The sequence below is a fragment of the Numida meleagris genome, chromosome Z (assembly GCF_002078875.1).
Source record: "Numida meleagris isolate 19003 breed g44 Domestic line chromosome Z, NumMel1.0, whole genome shotgun sequence".
Lineage (NCBI taxonomy): Eukaryota > Metazoa > Chordata > Aves > Galliformes > Numididae > Numida > Numida meleagris.
The window spans coordinates 64739977-64754702 of NC_034438.1; the positions used below are offsets into that span (position 1 = coordinate 64739977).

The following is a 14726-nucleotide window of genomic DNA, read 5'->3' on the forward strand; positions in this document are numbered from 1 at the left end:
TGGGCTTTGTGCCCATCACTTCTGCTTGGTGAGTTCCCTCCAGGGCTCCTGCCAGCCTTCTGCCAGGGATGCTCCCTTCCTTTCTGGCCTCATGAGATCCCGCTCTTTTCTCTCCTACAGTTCTTTGCCAATGGCCTTCTGGAACAGAGGCTGCCAAGGGGGGGAATTTTTGGCTTCCTCCTTGATGCCGTCCAGAGCTCAATCCACCTGGCAGACCAGAAGGTGAGGACCTGAACGGACCAGGGAGCTTGCTGCCGGCAGAGGCTTGCAGCGGCTTCTCATGGGCCCAAAGAAAGCAATCGTGGCCCTTCCAACCAGCTCCAGGACGAAGTCCTGCCAGAGCCAATGAGCCTTGTCTGCCAGGCGGCTCTGCAGAGTGTGACGCAGCAGCACCCACAGCCTGCGCCCTGCCCTGAGAAGTGGGGCTGGCCGTGGAGGCCCTGAGCCTGCTACTGATGGGGGTTGCTCTGCTCTTTCCAAAACTGCTTTGTTTGTGGCGGGAGGGGAGCTCCCATCAGCTGTGCAGAAACTGGCTGTGAGCGCAGCTTCCATCTGCCCTGCACTGAGGACAGGGAATGTGACACGCAGTACTTTGGGCCACACAGGTAAGGGCTGTCAGCAGCAGCCATGCTGCCATTCCTCCCTGTTCCTCTGTGGGAGGAACCCACAGCGACACTTCCCAGCGTGCTGCCAGAGCCAGAGCCCAGGTCTGGTGCTCCTTCCTGGTCCTCTGCCCTCCTCGCAGCACTTCTCACCATGCCCCTCCCTTCTGTACTCCTGCCCAGGTCCTTCTGCTGGGAGCCCCATCCTTGGCAGGCAGCAGAGGCAGCTCCATCTCAGGACACCATCTGCGTCATCTGCCTGGAGCCCGTGGGAGACAGCACGTCCTACCACACCATGGTGTGCCCGGTGTGCAAACAGGCCTGGTTCCACTGGGGCTGCATCAGGGTAGGAGCCCTCCCCTCACCCTGTGGGCATGGCCCTGTACCGCTGGACTGGGGTCATGCAAGACCTGCAGCAGGTGCTCAGAGCAGCCTTGCCACAGACTTTCTGCCCCAGGAGGGATGGCAGCCTGTTCCACCCTGGAGCTGGAGGTTCATCCTGATGACCTTCCTGTCTCTCCTTACAGCCTCCTGTACCAACTCAGAGCTTGCCAGCCCCAGTGCTTCCAGCCAGGAGGTACCAGCGCCGTGTCACATATTTTCAGGATCTGAAAACATCACCTCTGGCCCCGCCAGCCAGGCAGCATCAGGCCCATCATGCAGCTCCCAGCTGCCTAAGCTCAGCATCCAGCCCAGAGTGCCTGTGGCAGAGCAGATGACCACCCGCTCACATTTATCTGAGGAGCAGGATACCTCTCAGCAGCGCCAAAGATGTGGTGGGAGGAGATGGGCACCAGCTACAGGTGCTCAGACCTGCTCCTGGAGCCTTGCCAGACAGGGGACATCACGGTCCTCCAGAGGCTCCCCAGCAGCTGCATCCAGAAAGCATCTGAGATGGCGGGGGACAGGCCACACAAGAAGCCTCTCCCTGTTGCAAGGTCGGGCCTCAGGCTCCCAGAGCCTGCCTTGAAGATGTCGTGGAGGCAGCTGTACGACAGCCCGAGGTGCTCAGAGCAGCACCCACACCTCAGCCAGACCAGCGCCACTGAGGTCCTCCAGGGCTACCCCACTAACTGCACACAGGAGACGATCCAGGCAGTGAGGGCGGGCCCACACTTGAAGCTGATCCCCCCCCCAAATTGGGGTGTCGCACTTCAAATTCCCACAGCTGGCCCTGAGGAGGCCGTGGGAGCCGGTCCAGGCAGCGGGGACCAGCCTGAGCACAAAGCTGCTCCTGGGTCCAACGTCAGAGAAAGCATCCCAAAAGCCAGTCCCAAAGATGGTGTGGAAGCAGCCGTGTCCAGTCCCGAGCAGCCAAGAAAATAAAGCTGGGAGATCCCCCTTACATGTGTTGGCTTCGTTCTTCTCCGTTTGTCCCACAGTGGGCAGTGTTAGGAGTTACGACCATGAACCTTCCCCACCCTTCTTCCATGTGGCCCGGTTTTGGCTGAGCTGGGTTCTGGCCCCAGGCCCAGCAAGGCACAGTGTCCAAAAGCACCATGGTCTGAGGCCATGCAGGCAGGGACAGCCCAGTTCTGTGGTTATATGGAGAGGTGATTACTGATTTCACTTGGATGCAAGAAAGACAAGCACCACAAAATTGCTGGCTTGGTTTCAGTACGTAAAAATAAAACTATAGTAACAGAACCACATCTGCAACTATTCAAAGGTTCTACACAACTGATCCTCAGTTTATTGTCCCAGTGAGCCTGAACACACTGCTTTTGATCTACAAATGAGAAAGTAATAAATGGGATCAGAATGCCATTAATCAACATAAAAATGCATATAAACACTGGTGATACACAATGGAGCTTGGGCAAAAGGAAGCCACACACTTAGCTCTGGCTTCCTATCATTGAAAAGCTAATGAGGACAACCTCTACCAATCCATAAAATAAACCCAAACATGTTTACCATCACAGTAAACAATTTTGCAGTGTTTGACCACCTAATGACAGCTCTGAGCCTTTTCTGCTAGCAGAGGTAGCATTTTAATATTTCTGCATTTGTATTAGCGAACATTTTTATAGTAAACAATGATATATAGGCAATTCTGTTCACAGCAAATCTAAGCTGATGATCCTTGATAAAAATAACACTCTCTTACAAAGACAACTACATGAATAGCCACCTGGATTCCTAAACTACCAACCTCCTAAAAATAAGTGGCGGAACCCTTTGTGACAAAGCAGGGTTTGATTCACAAAAAGAAGTAATGCTAGGGGTTTTAAGAATTCTGTTAGGGGTATTTTCCCTTGCTACTAGCTTCATGTGGAAAATTGCCCAGTGCCTGAATGATAAGCAGCAGTATAAATTGTCTAGACAGGCACGCTGGTAAGGGATCTGTAGCACTTAGATCTTCAAGAGAGTTCAAGTGGCATGTCAGCAAGGCAGGGGCCTTGCAGCAACCTCTCGCCGCAGGCAGGAGAGTGAGATCCCAGTGGCACCACTGATAGTGACAAAATTTATATCCATGCCACAGGGCTAGAATTTCATGCAGGGATACGCTTCACTTTGTGTCATCTGGGGATGCTGCCTAAGTAGAATCCAAAACTTGAATTGTGTAAATAGCAGGTACATGTCCTAATATTCAGGAAGCCAAAGGGAACAGCCATCAGCCTCATTTTCAGCTACCACACACCTCCAAATCCTTCCTTGTCCTGCAGGTCTGAAAGTGTCATCACAGTTGATCTGTTTCATGTGGTGAGTTGTTGAATTCCCTGCTACAATATTCAGTTTATCATTCACTGAGGGTTACTTTGAGTAATACCTACTAAAATGTGATATCGCATCAGCAAACCCAATGAATAAATCTTTTAACCTGCTACAGCTGATAAAGCTTTTCTCTTTCTGGTGGAAGGATTAGCAGTGCATGATAAATGAGGCAGAAATCAGAAGACAACGCTCATTAAGAAATTTTTTAAAAATATTGAACAGTCTTTGCAAAACAAACCTCTCTGAATTTATCCATGCAATTAACAAGACCATTCCCACTCCTAACTTTCAATTAACTCAAAAATGCTAATTGCTCCAGCTCTCATTTCATTCCTTCAAACTTTCAAATGAATCTAAGTGAAACAGCCATGTATTATCTTGGGCAAAATAAAAAGACTATTTCTGGCCTTTACCCATCCACCTGAAGGCACTTCATGTTGATTTACACTAATTGGGATTGTAAACATCTCTAAGTAAATGCAAAATGCCACTGGTTATTTCCTGTACCTCTGATTGGTTAAAGCTCCATGAATTTCTAAGGACATTTATAGCAATAAAATGGCAGGTGTTGTAAGCAATAAGGTAACAGTTTATGGACATAAGGAAATCTGAATTGCAGATATAAGTAGTATTTTTTTTTAATGAAAATATAGCAGTCTGGAGTTACAAAACTAGCATATTCAAGACCCAGAACTGCAGCTGATTGATTAATCACAGGCAAGAGAAATGGTTGTTCTACTTATACCTGCGCTGGGCAGCCTTTACCAGGTCTCCATCACCCTTACCATAAATAATTGCTTCCATATCTTCATATGGAACTTCCTATGTTCAAATTTTTGGCCCTTGCTCCTTGTCCTATCACTACAAATCACCACGAAGAGCATGGCCTCATCCATTTACCTCACCCCTTTAAATATTCAAAAATTTCCTTTCAGATCAATGAGATAGTACAAAAAGGACTTGTGACTACATTTCAGCCTCCAAAACAATTCCATTGCATTTGGTGTCTCTCCTTCCAAAGCACTGATAGGCTCTTAGGAAACCCTGGACAGTTTCAACAGATAAAAAGACAGATCTGTCTGCTCCTCAGGCTTTTATCAAGGCCACCAGGTGGAAGAAGAGGAAGAATTTGTAGAGAAAGATGTGAACATGGTTATGAAATACAGAGGGTAACAGTGCAACAGTGCAAAGGAAGAGGGAAATAATAGTAAATATAATCACATATTTGTATATATCTATTTAGAAAAGAAGTGATGCACAACATAATTGCTCACCATCATCCAATGGATGCCCAGCCAGTCCTTGAGCAGCAGCTGCCCTCCGGCCAACTCCCCCCAGTTTTATTGTTCCACATGATGCCACAGGGCATGGGACATCCCTTTGGACAGTTTGGGTCAGCTGTCCTGCTTCTGTCCCCTCCCAGCTCCTTTTGCAGGGCAGCACAAGAAGCTGAGACTTCCTTGGCTATGTGAAGTGCTGCTCAGCAACAACTGAAACATTGGTGTGTTATCAACACTATTTTTCTCCTGAAGCCAAAACATCACACCATACCAGACAATGTGAAGATAAACAGCTCTATCCCATCTGAAACCAGGACACCAGATCAGGAACCTTACCATAATGGCAAACCATATGGCCTGAAAATTCCATCTTCTATAATGAGAGGATGTCAGTTTAGTGAAAACAATTCTTGTTATCCCTCCCAAATTTTCTTTCTCAGGAATTTGCAGAAGAAATTTTTAATATTAAAACTGTCCAAAGCAATTTCTCTTATTCAGATAAAAACTTGCATTTTGTAGAATTATAGAATCATAGAATGGCCTGGGTTGAAAAGGACCTCAAAGATCATCGAGTCTCAACCCCCCTGCTAAGTATAGGGTCACCAACCACTAGACCAGGCTGCCCAGAGCCACGTCCAGCCTGGCCTTGAATGCCTCCAGGGACCGGGCGTCCACAACCCCCCTGGGCAACCTGTTCCAGTGCCTCACCACCCTCTGGGTGAAAAACTGCCTCCTAATATCTAACCTAAATCTCCCCTGTCTCAGCTTAAAACCATTCCCCCTTGTCCTATCGCTATCCACCCTAATGAACAATCGTTCCCCCTCCTGTTAATACGCTCCTTTCAAGTATTGGAAGGCCACAGTGAGGTTTCTCCAGAGCCTTCTCTTCTCCAAACTAAACAAGCCCAGTTCCCTCAACCTTTCTTCATAGGAGAGGTGCTCCAGTCCTCTGATCATCTTGGTGGCCCTCCTCTGAACTCTTTCCAAAAGCACTGCGTCTTTCTTGTACTGAAGGCCCCAGGCCTGGATGCAGTACTCCAGATGGGGCCTCACAAGAGCCGAGTAAAGGGGGACAATCCCCTCCCTCTACCTGCTGACCACTCCTCTTTTAATGCAGCCCAGAACATAGTTGGCCCTCCGGGCTGCCAGCGCACACTGCTGGCTCGTGTCCAGCTTCTTGTCCACCAGGACCCCCAAGTCCCTCTCCGCAGAGCTGCTTTCAAGTACTTCTTCCCCCAGGTTGTATAAATTCCTGGGAGTGCCCTGGGCCTGCACTTGGCCTTGTTGAACCTCATTAGGTTCTCATGGGCCCACTTGTCACTTTTCACTCCAGAAAACCTAGGGTTGAATTTTTTTTTTCTTTTCAAAACACCCTTTGTCAACTGTTCCATCAAAATTTACTGAGCTATTCTAAAAAGTATTGGTTGCTTATGTGCCAGCAAGATCACAAATAAATGGTCCTTAATTTGTAATAGGGTTTCACAGCTATGCACAGAAACAGTTTTGCAACTAATGATATTAAAAACATATTTCAAAAATGCATGCTCCACACTGAGGCCACGTCCAAGCAAGACCCTGTTTCAGGTCTTCATTGTATTTTAATTGGATCGTTTTAATAAATGATGCAACTCTTCCTCTTATTAGCAGGATTTCATGCTGTGCTGAACAAACCAGGTCACCGAAAAATTACATTGCCCCCAACAACTTCCACAAAAAGAGGACCAGAAATGTATTTTTGAAACCTGAAAAAAAAAGAAACAAAAAATACACTTCTTCCTCAGTTCATTTACAGGTTTAGGAATTTTCTTGTTTCTAGCTGGAAGAATTGACATAAATTTCAGTACTGTTTTCCTTCCTCTGCCCTTTAGAGGTTTGTACTAAAAAATTATGAGTCATTAAAAATCCGCATTGTATTTGTGATTATATCATTCAATATTTGTTCACAAAATGCCTTATTTTACCATCTCAGTTGAATGAGATGCTTTATACAGCAAGATAGATGCTGGAATTTTTTTGCTTGGTTCCTCTGAGGTGCAGGAATGGCCCTTGTTTTTTACCAGCTGTACAACTACTCCACCCCTGTGTACTGTACGTGTACTACTACATATCCTGTGTACCCTGTAGCTCTATCAGGAGCCTGACAATTTGGGAAATACAGACATAGGTGAAAGACACTAAAGAGATCACAAACTACGTAAATCCCATGACTTTGGGATTTCTTAGGCTGTAATTTCAAAGGGAATATGTTAAAATTAGTGATACAGTGGGGAAGAGTTGATGGTTGGACAAGATGATCTTGCTGGTCTTTCCAACATTAAAGATTCTATTAAAAATGACTGCAAGTTAAATTCAAATAGAATACAGATAAATATTTCACTTCAAGCTCTTCAGAAGAGTGTGTAAATAGGCAAGGGAATGAAGAGAATTAGGGTAAGGATGAGACTTGAAAGTCTGAACAGCTTAATTTTTTTTGTTATATCAAAGCTTATAAACAGCCCATGAAAACACAATGATGATGTCAAAATAAAAGCTACTTCCGAAATTATTTTTGGAGAACCTCTCATTTTCTCAGCACTGAATTTCTGTTTGAGTCTAGGGTAACAAAACATAGTCTGAAACCAAGATGGTTTCATGCCCAGTATTAACAAGTGCCTCTTCCTCTGCTCCTGCTCCATGCCATATGGTTCAAGACACATTTTAGTGCAGTCATGAATGAAGTTATGCCCTGGTTTTGTAGCTTTTCACTTGCAGGAGGAACTGAACATTTCAGCCTCACTTTAACTGGCCAGCAGGGATTTCCTTGGTGCCACGAGGGGTTGCAATGCAACCAGAACCAGCACCCATCTGCCCCTCTCCGTGCTTCCTTCCAAGCAAGTGCAACCCATCCAGTGGGCAAAGAAGATGGGCAAAGAAGATGAGCAAAGAATCTCTGGAATACTCTGACAGAAGCCTGTAGGGTCTTTTCACACTTCTCCTTACTAAGCAAGCAATAGCACATCCCTCTCCTTTATCTGAAAAAGAGACTTGTGCAAAATGCCAGCTACTCTCAGGCTGTAGATGGAGATCTTTCCAAAAGTATCTAGACTTCTTTTCTTTCACTTCCCGGCTACAACAGTTGAGGGAACCAGTGCTTTTGGGAGTGTTCTAACAGGTCTTACTGTAAATATGAAACAGTGGAAATGCTGATGAGCACAGGAATGAGCAGAGGGCATCTAAGGCAGATCATCTGAAGGGAAGGAAATCAGGTGAGAGGTATGTTTTATTTCCCAGCCTTTTTCAGCAGGTGAATACTGCATTGAAAACTTCAACTCAAAATCATGGTGAGCTAATGGTAAACACCAGGTGTGTAATGAGCAAAAGTGAGTGCACTCTACAGACAAAAAAACCCACACAGAATCATTAAGGTTGGAATAAACCACTAAGTCCAACTATCGACCCATCACCATCATGCCCACAATCTATGTGCCTCAGTGCCGCACCCACACTCTCAGGGATGGTGACTCCACCATCAGGAAACCGCCCTGAGTGTTTTGCAGTCTCCTTTTTATCCATCTGCCCCCAGTACATCCAATGGAATCAAGTGTAACTCCTACAGGCTTATGACAATTGTTCCCTTATGACAGTGTTGTACAGAAGCTCACAGACATTATGTGGGCCTCAGAAACACAACCTGGATGGAAAGCCACAAATTCCCTGTTAGACTATCTTAACAGTCTTAAATGACATCTTAACAGACTTACAAAGTAATTATTATTAATCCAGATTTTGGGAAAAAAAAAGAAGAATGAAAATTCAGCAAACTATAGGAAAAAATGTTTCAGAACAGTTAAATATCTTTTATAGACCTTGCAGTGCTCTTTCCTTCTTTGCGGTGGTATGTTCACCGCAGAACTCTCCCTGGACCCTATACTGACAGCTTTTGACTAGGATGGGAGGGAGGGTTATGGCAAGCTATCAATGTACTAAGTTTTAATCCAAGAGAAAGCCATTAATACTGATGGTAGGAGCTATGGTCTAGGATCTTTTTGGATTTATTTTATTATTTATTTATTTGTAACATATCTTACACACTGCTTATTCTGCTCTTGTCTGCAATTCCACATTATATTCAGATTCACTATTTATGGTATTCTCTAAATATTCTTCCTTTGCTGACTTTGTAATGTGTAAAACCAGTTTTAACCACTGCCATGTCTGCAGTCCTTCTGAGACCATTAACTGGCCAATGCAAATTTAGTTGGTTGTAGTTCAGACATCTCTGTTATCACTTCGTGCCTTTTCATTTAATATCTCTGTTCTCCTCTATGTTACATTTTTATCCTCAGTTCCCGGACAGTTCAGTCTATGAGGAATGAAGACTTGTTAGTCCTGCCTGTTAGATAGAGAAACACAGAAAAATTATTATAAAAATAAACACTACAGTGTGATCACATAGAAGTAAACTAATACAAAACTAATTCCGTAACAGCTAATGCTCTGTCAGACAATTGCCGTTAGAACTAAAAAGACCAGAACAAAGCTCCAGGCAGGCCAAGAGAAGCCACGACAATAGCAGATCTAACAAAGCTTCATCTTTGAGCATTTAGTGCAGAACTTGTGTTGTTACTGGAAAAAGCAATACAGCCTTTGTCCAGCTCAAGGTCACAACCTCTGCCTCCAGCTTTTGGCAGTATGTTCAACATGAACCTTCACCTACATATCCAGCAAGACTACTGAAGATCCTCCTATGGCTATAAACTCCTGAATGTGACCAAGTAGCGGTCTTCTTGGAGGCCCTTGCTCCTCCCAGTGTGATTTCATCTCACAAAACCTGCACAGGTCTCAGAGGAATCCACATGGCCATTGTTTGACCTGCTAAGCATTTGATTTTTTCAGACAGTGCAGTCTGCACAACTAACAAAACTGTTATCATTAAAATGACAACTACAGAGTACAAAGCCAAATTCTGAAAATCCTGTAGCTGAGACTGTAATGTCACCTCTTACAGTGTGGTTTGATTAAAATCACATTCCTTTACAGAATGTTCATTAGATATAAACCTTTTATAATATGCTTGTGATATATTGTGGGTAGTTACATGCACATAAATTGATGTGGGCTCAAATACACTTGGAATGTACAAATTGCATTGCAGATGATGACTGGAAATAAATGGAACAGATTCACAACTGCACTTGGTCAAATTATGATTAGCCATCTAAACACTAGCAGTTGACAACTGCACATAAAGATACCTATGTTGCTTTGTGCTCTTTACTGGTGTCCCTTTAAAGAGACCATCAAGAACAGTGTCTCTTCTCCAGCAGCCCTTCACTGCTGATAGCACCTCTAAAACACTACAATTCTCATTTACTGAAATTACTTGATCAGTTCTTTAAAAACAAAATAAATCCTTTCCAGCAAATTGGAACACCACATACAGAGTGTTTTGCATTGCAGAGGAAACTAGCTTCTACCATCTGTTATTTTTTTGTCCATCTGAGGGCCATAAATCTATGGAGTGCTGTTTTAAAATATCCCCAATACAATATTAAAAAGTGAAGCACGCACTCCAGTTACAACTTGTAAAGCTATGTAATTACGTAATCCATTAAAAGCTCAAGTTATCACAGGAATCTTTTCTAGACTCGGCTGATTCACCATTGCTGCTTGTAGTGCTCTAAACATCACACTTTATCAATGCACAAAAACACTTTTCTCTCTACGTATGTATACACACAGATTTGCATATCTTTCTTTGTCAATAAGTTACGTGGTGAAAAGTCACATTCATATCTGAATAAACTATTAATTATGATCACTATTATTAATAGGAATTACATCTGTTCTCACAAAAAAGAAGCTCTGGTTTTGAGATCAACATGTATTTAAATTACGCCAACGTTTCTATCTTCCCTTCATTTGTTCATGTTTTTTTGCTCGCTGTTACTTCAGCCATGACAACATTACTATATGAAAAGTATTGCACTTCTGTCTTCAAATATATGCATATATGATGAGACAAACAAAACAGGAATGTGACAACAAAGTTAAGAAGTGTCAAGATCTGTAGTGTTGGAATGGACTACATTCTCTTCTGTGCTATGGAGGACAAAATAGCAAAGATTGCAAAGAATGTAAACCATATACTTGTATCATTTGCACTTGCTCTGCTTGATTCTCGTGTTTCAGTCAAGTTGATTCACTTCTGAAAAGCTATTCTTCGTAGATCTGTTCATCCAAAACCTTCTGGAAGGTGTGCTGGAGAAGCATTATAACCACAGATTTGTATTTCTCGCTTCCCTACATGCAGGGCTCATTTCAAGATGGAGATGCCTGCTTTCACGCTGAGCTTTGCCCTCCATTCTCTCTGCAGAAGGCACAGTACTGCAAGCTTTTGTCCAGGAGACAGTTCAGGACCAAGTGGCCCCACTTCCAGGCTGCCTCTCAGGGTCAGTGCCATTGGCCCCTGCAGAAGGACTGATGCACCTCAGTGGAGTGGAGTAACTCAAACCACAGGCCTGCATTCCTGTTTCCATCACCATTCTTTCAGGAAGGTGTTCTAGTAACCACTGAGATTACAGATTACATGTCCCAGCAGTCCCTTATACCTTTTCATGCCAGCTGCTCAGTCATGGCTGTCTGCACTCTTCCCTCTCAGGATTTCCACCTCCTAGACCAAAAGTCAGACTGCTGATTCAGTCTGTTATAGTTGCTGTAACAATGCATAGGTGCATCAGTGGAGCATAGCAGGCAGGTATGCCCAACCCCTGATTTTCAGTCCCAATTGCCTTTTCTCCTGTAAGGCAGTCTTCGGTGCCTCACAGTCTTCCACCATTTCCTTCCTTAAAGTACACACGTTATACACCCTTTAGGGACTGCAGAATACCTTCAACTGTTACACTGCAAAGCCATTCTTCAATTGTATTTTCTCCCTTTTTGAACTTTCTTTCTCATTTTCTGTTTTCTGTCACCCATTTTGGAGCAACTTTATCCTGTCTCTTCACCACTGGCTCCTGCACATCTGATTTCAACACAGGAAGATTGTGTTGTGCTTTTTCTTTCAGTTTTGCAAGCCTCTGCTCAGTATCTCAGACAGCCCTGCAAGAATTCGTATTCCAAGAGTCGATACATCACTGTATATCCCATCTCCAGTTACTATTCTTTAAGTGACACATGTACCAGGACCACAGATACACACACTAGCTGGTTGACAGTAATGCCCCAGCATGTTGTAAAGGCCTCCAGAACACCTAGCTGTGTTCTCCACCAGTTCAATGAGCTTGTGCCTTCTATGTGGGCCAAAGAAATAAACTTCACATCAAGATTCAGGAAATTATTACTAGCTTAACTGAAATCTTAAATCTAATGAAATGATGTCAGTCTGTGACTTGTTGTGACTACAGAGGGAGTACAACAGCAGCTCTGTGGCAGGCCCCATTTACTATTCCTTAACAAGTTGAAACCAGTATTTCAAGAAGCCTATGCTGCTTAAATCCACATCCACTTCATCACACAAGTGTGGCAAAAAAACATGCAAGCCCTACAGCTCAGGCACAGGAGATGCCTGAGGCACGTTTCTTACCCAGTTGGTCTCATCATTAAGAGCAGCCAAACACAGATCAGCTCTTTGCCCTCCACTGCCAGTGACAGGTGTATCCACAGGGAGATGACTCTTCTCTTCCTGCAATCAGATGCATTAATGACTTCTGCAGAGAGCACAGCTGCCATGAAAACAGTCAAGACAGAGTTTTTGAAAGCAATACTGGACTAATGGCTCAGTGGCGGGGATAGAGCTCCCATAAAGAACAGAGTTCATCAAAGCTAAGTTTGTGTCTCAGTGTCACTATAAATTCATATTTCAAAATGCCAATTCTTGGATCAAAGGTACCAGAACTGTGTGTCTCAATGCATTGTTCAGGTATTAAGCATATCTATAACTGAAAATTATTCAAAAGAAGATCACTGATTAACTCTACATTTGCAAGCTGTGTGCTGAATCAGGTATTGTCTGCCCTCTTACAGCTGCCAAAAAGCCATATAAAAGCCAGATTGTGCATTCAGTGAATTCAGCAGAATCACAGTCATAGGGCCACCACCTTACCCAGATGGATCTACCACTGCTTGCCAACTCACAGCGCACCAATCTGGTATTAATGAGCATGCAACCACGCTCTCAGTGCTGACAAATACAAACTGGGCCTCTGCTTCTATGCAGTAGTTAAAACTCTTTTACATGTTCTTCCTGACAAAACTGGAATGTCTCCAAACCTCACGTCCCAGTACATCCTGGCACAAAGGAAATAAATCAGCAGGAAATTGTCAGAGAGCTGTATGATAGAAGGGAAGATGAGATCCATCATAATGGGTTTGGTCCCATGGAGCAAAGCTCACAATAATACTGATTGGTGTAAGAAAGTCCCAAGATGAGAAATGCAGCAACAGTCACAACAGGAGGTATTTTCTCATAAGAGAATGACAATGACAGCTGAACATAGTGAGCTTCTTCAAACAGAGAGGAACGTGTGATACTGCATTTCAGTGTACAGCCCAAAAGGAACACTATGACCATTATAAACCATTTGCAGATTCACTGTCCAAATCTATTACTTGACACTGCTTTTGCAAATGATCCTCCCCCTTTATTTTTTAGACACGGTAGGACTTAGAGAAATCCAGAAAAACCTTGAGATACTGAAAGAAGGAGTTTCACAACTTTTGCATCTGTATCAGGACAGTCTGGCCACCCAGTGACTTCAGCTGGGTGAGAGTTCATATTTGCTTCTTATCAAATCATTGCTGTCAGAAGACTCAATTGTTGAATCAGCACGCTCTTTATCATGGAATCATAGAATCATATTGCCAGGCAAGGTTTTATAAGAGACAGAAAAAGGCAACTTTATTTATATTTCTCTCTGTTCAGGAGTCTTTTTGGAGGAAATTCCTACTCTGCACAGTCTAAAAAGAAATAGACTAGGGAAAACATTTGCTTATATATAACTGTTTTAGATGATAACCTAAGAGCCCTTATACAAATTTAGCTCAGCATTCTCATGTAAACATATCATTAAAAATCAGCAGAACTGCTAGCAGCAAGCTGGGCTCCTTCAAACAAAGCCTCAGCTTCTAGGTTTGCAGTTGGAACCAACCAGACATCAAAGGAATGCACAGATTCACTCTTAGTCTGTGTATAAATTATCCTTCGTGGCACCATCTGAATGGTCACAGTAATGGAAGCATATTCTTACTGGTATGAGCATGCCAGAATATTTACACTGTGTGTAAAAACACAGCCTTCTATACTTCCATAATGGTATTTCTACCAGCACAGAATTTTCTCGCCAAGCGTAAATCTGCACAAGGGTTATCAGAGTGAACTGTAACCAACAGGAATTTGGGTTTTTCCGAGTACCTTGTGTTGCTTGAAATATCTAGCAGATTGCTGGCAGCCAAGGCAATTCACTAGAACAGTTCACTACCATTAACTCAAATCATTTTAAGGGCACCCAGGGCAGCGCAGGAAACAACTGCATAGTTTTACATAAGACAGAAGAGACTCTTCCAACTAAACAACGAGTGAACTCTGGGTGAACATACAGACTAACGGGCTTAACAGTTACTTTGAGTGCTTGGATGGGTTTGACTCTTCTGACATTGATTTAATCTCTGCAGGCATCAAGAAGAGCAAGTAGACACCTGTCAGCAGAGAACATTTTCTAAAAAAGCTAGAGATTTGCAGTAGAACTTTCATGATTTGTAGGAAGAAAGTATGAATGAAAGTTAAGCTGGGCGTAGAAGGAGGCAGACAGGGAAAGCACTAGGAATAAAAACAAGAGAACAACTGTTAAAAAGAAGAGCACTAGCTGCCACAGAGCACTGTAAGGGTAGTTTCATTCAAATAGAAAAGATAAGCTGCTGAGAAAGTGAGCAACATAAAATGGAGCCATAAAATACCCAGAAAAAGAAACAGAAGAACTCTGTCCAGCTCTTAAGAAGGTGAAACAAAATATTGTGAAAAATCAGTCTTGCACTCACTCCTAAAGACTGCAGAGGAAAAGCAGGTCGAAACCCCAGCCACCACTGCCAGATACACAGAGCCCCAGGAATGCAATGGGACTCAGCATCCAGCAACACAGCTGGGCTCTGT

The 14726-nt window shown here is 43.7% G+C and overlaps 1 protein-coding gene across 3 annotated transcripts in view; it reads right to left on the reverse strand.

The window, feature by feature from the left end:
• Positions 1-14726, reverse strand: part of PLPPR1 (phospholipid phosphatase related 1) — a 132962-nt gene that overhangs the window by 72287 nt on the left and 45949 nt on the right. The window lies entirely within an intron of this gene.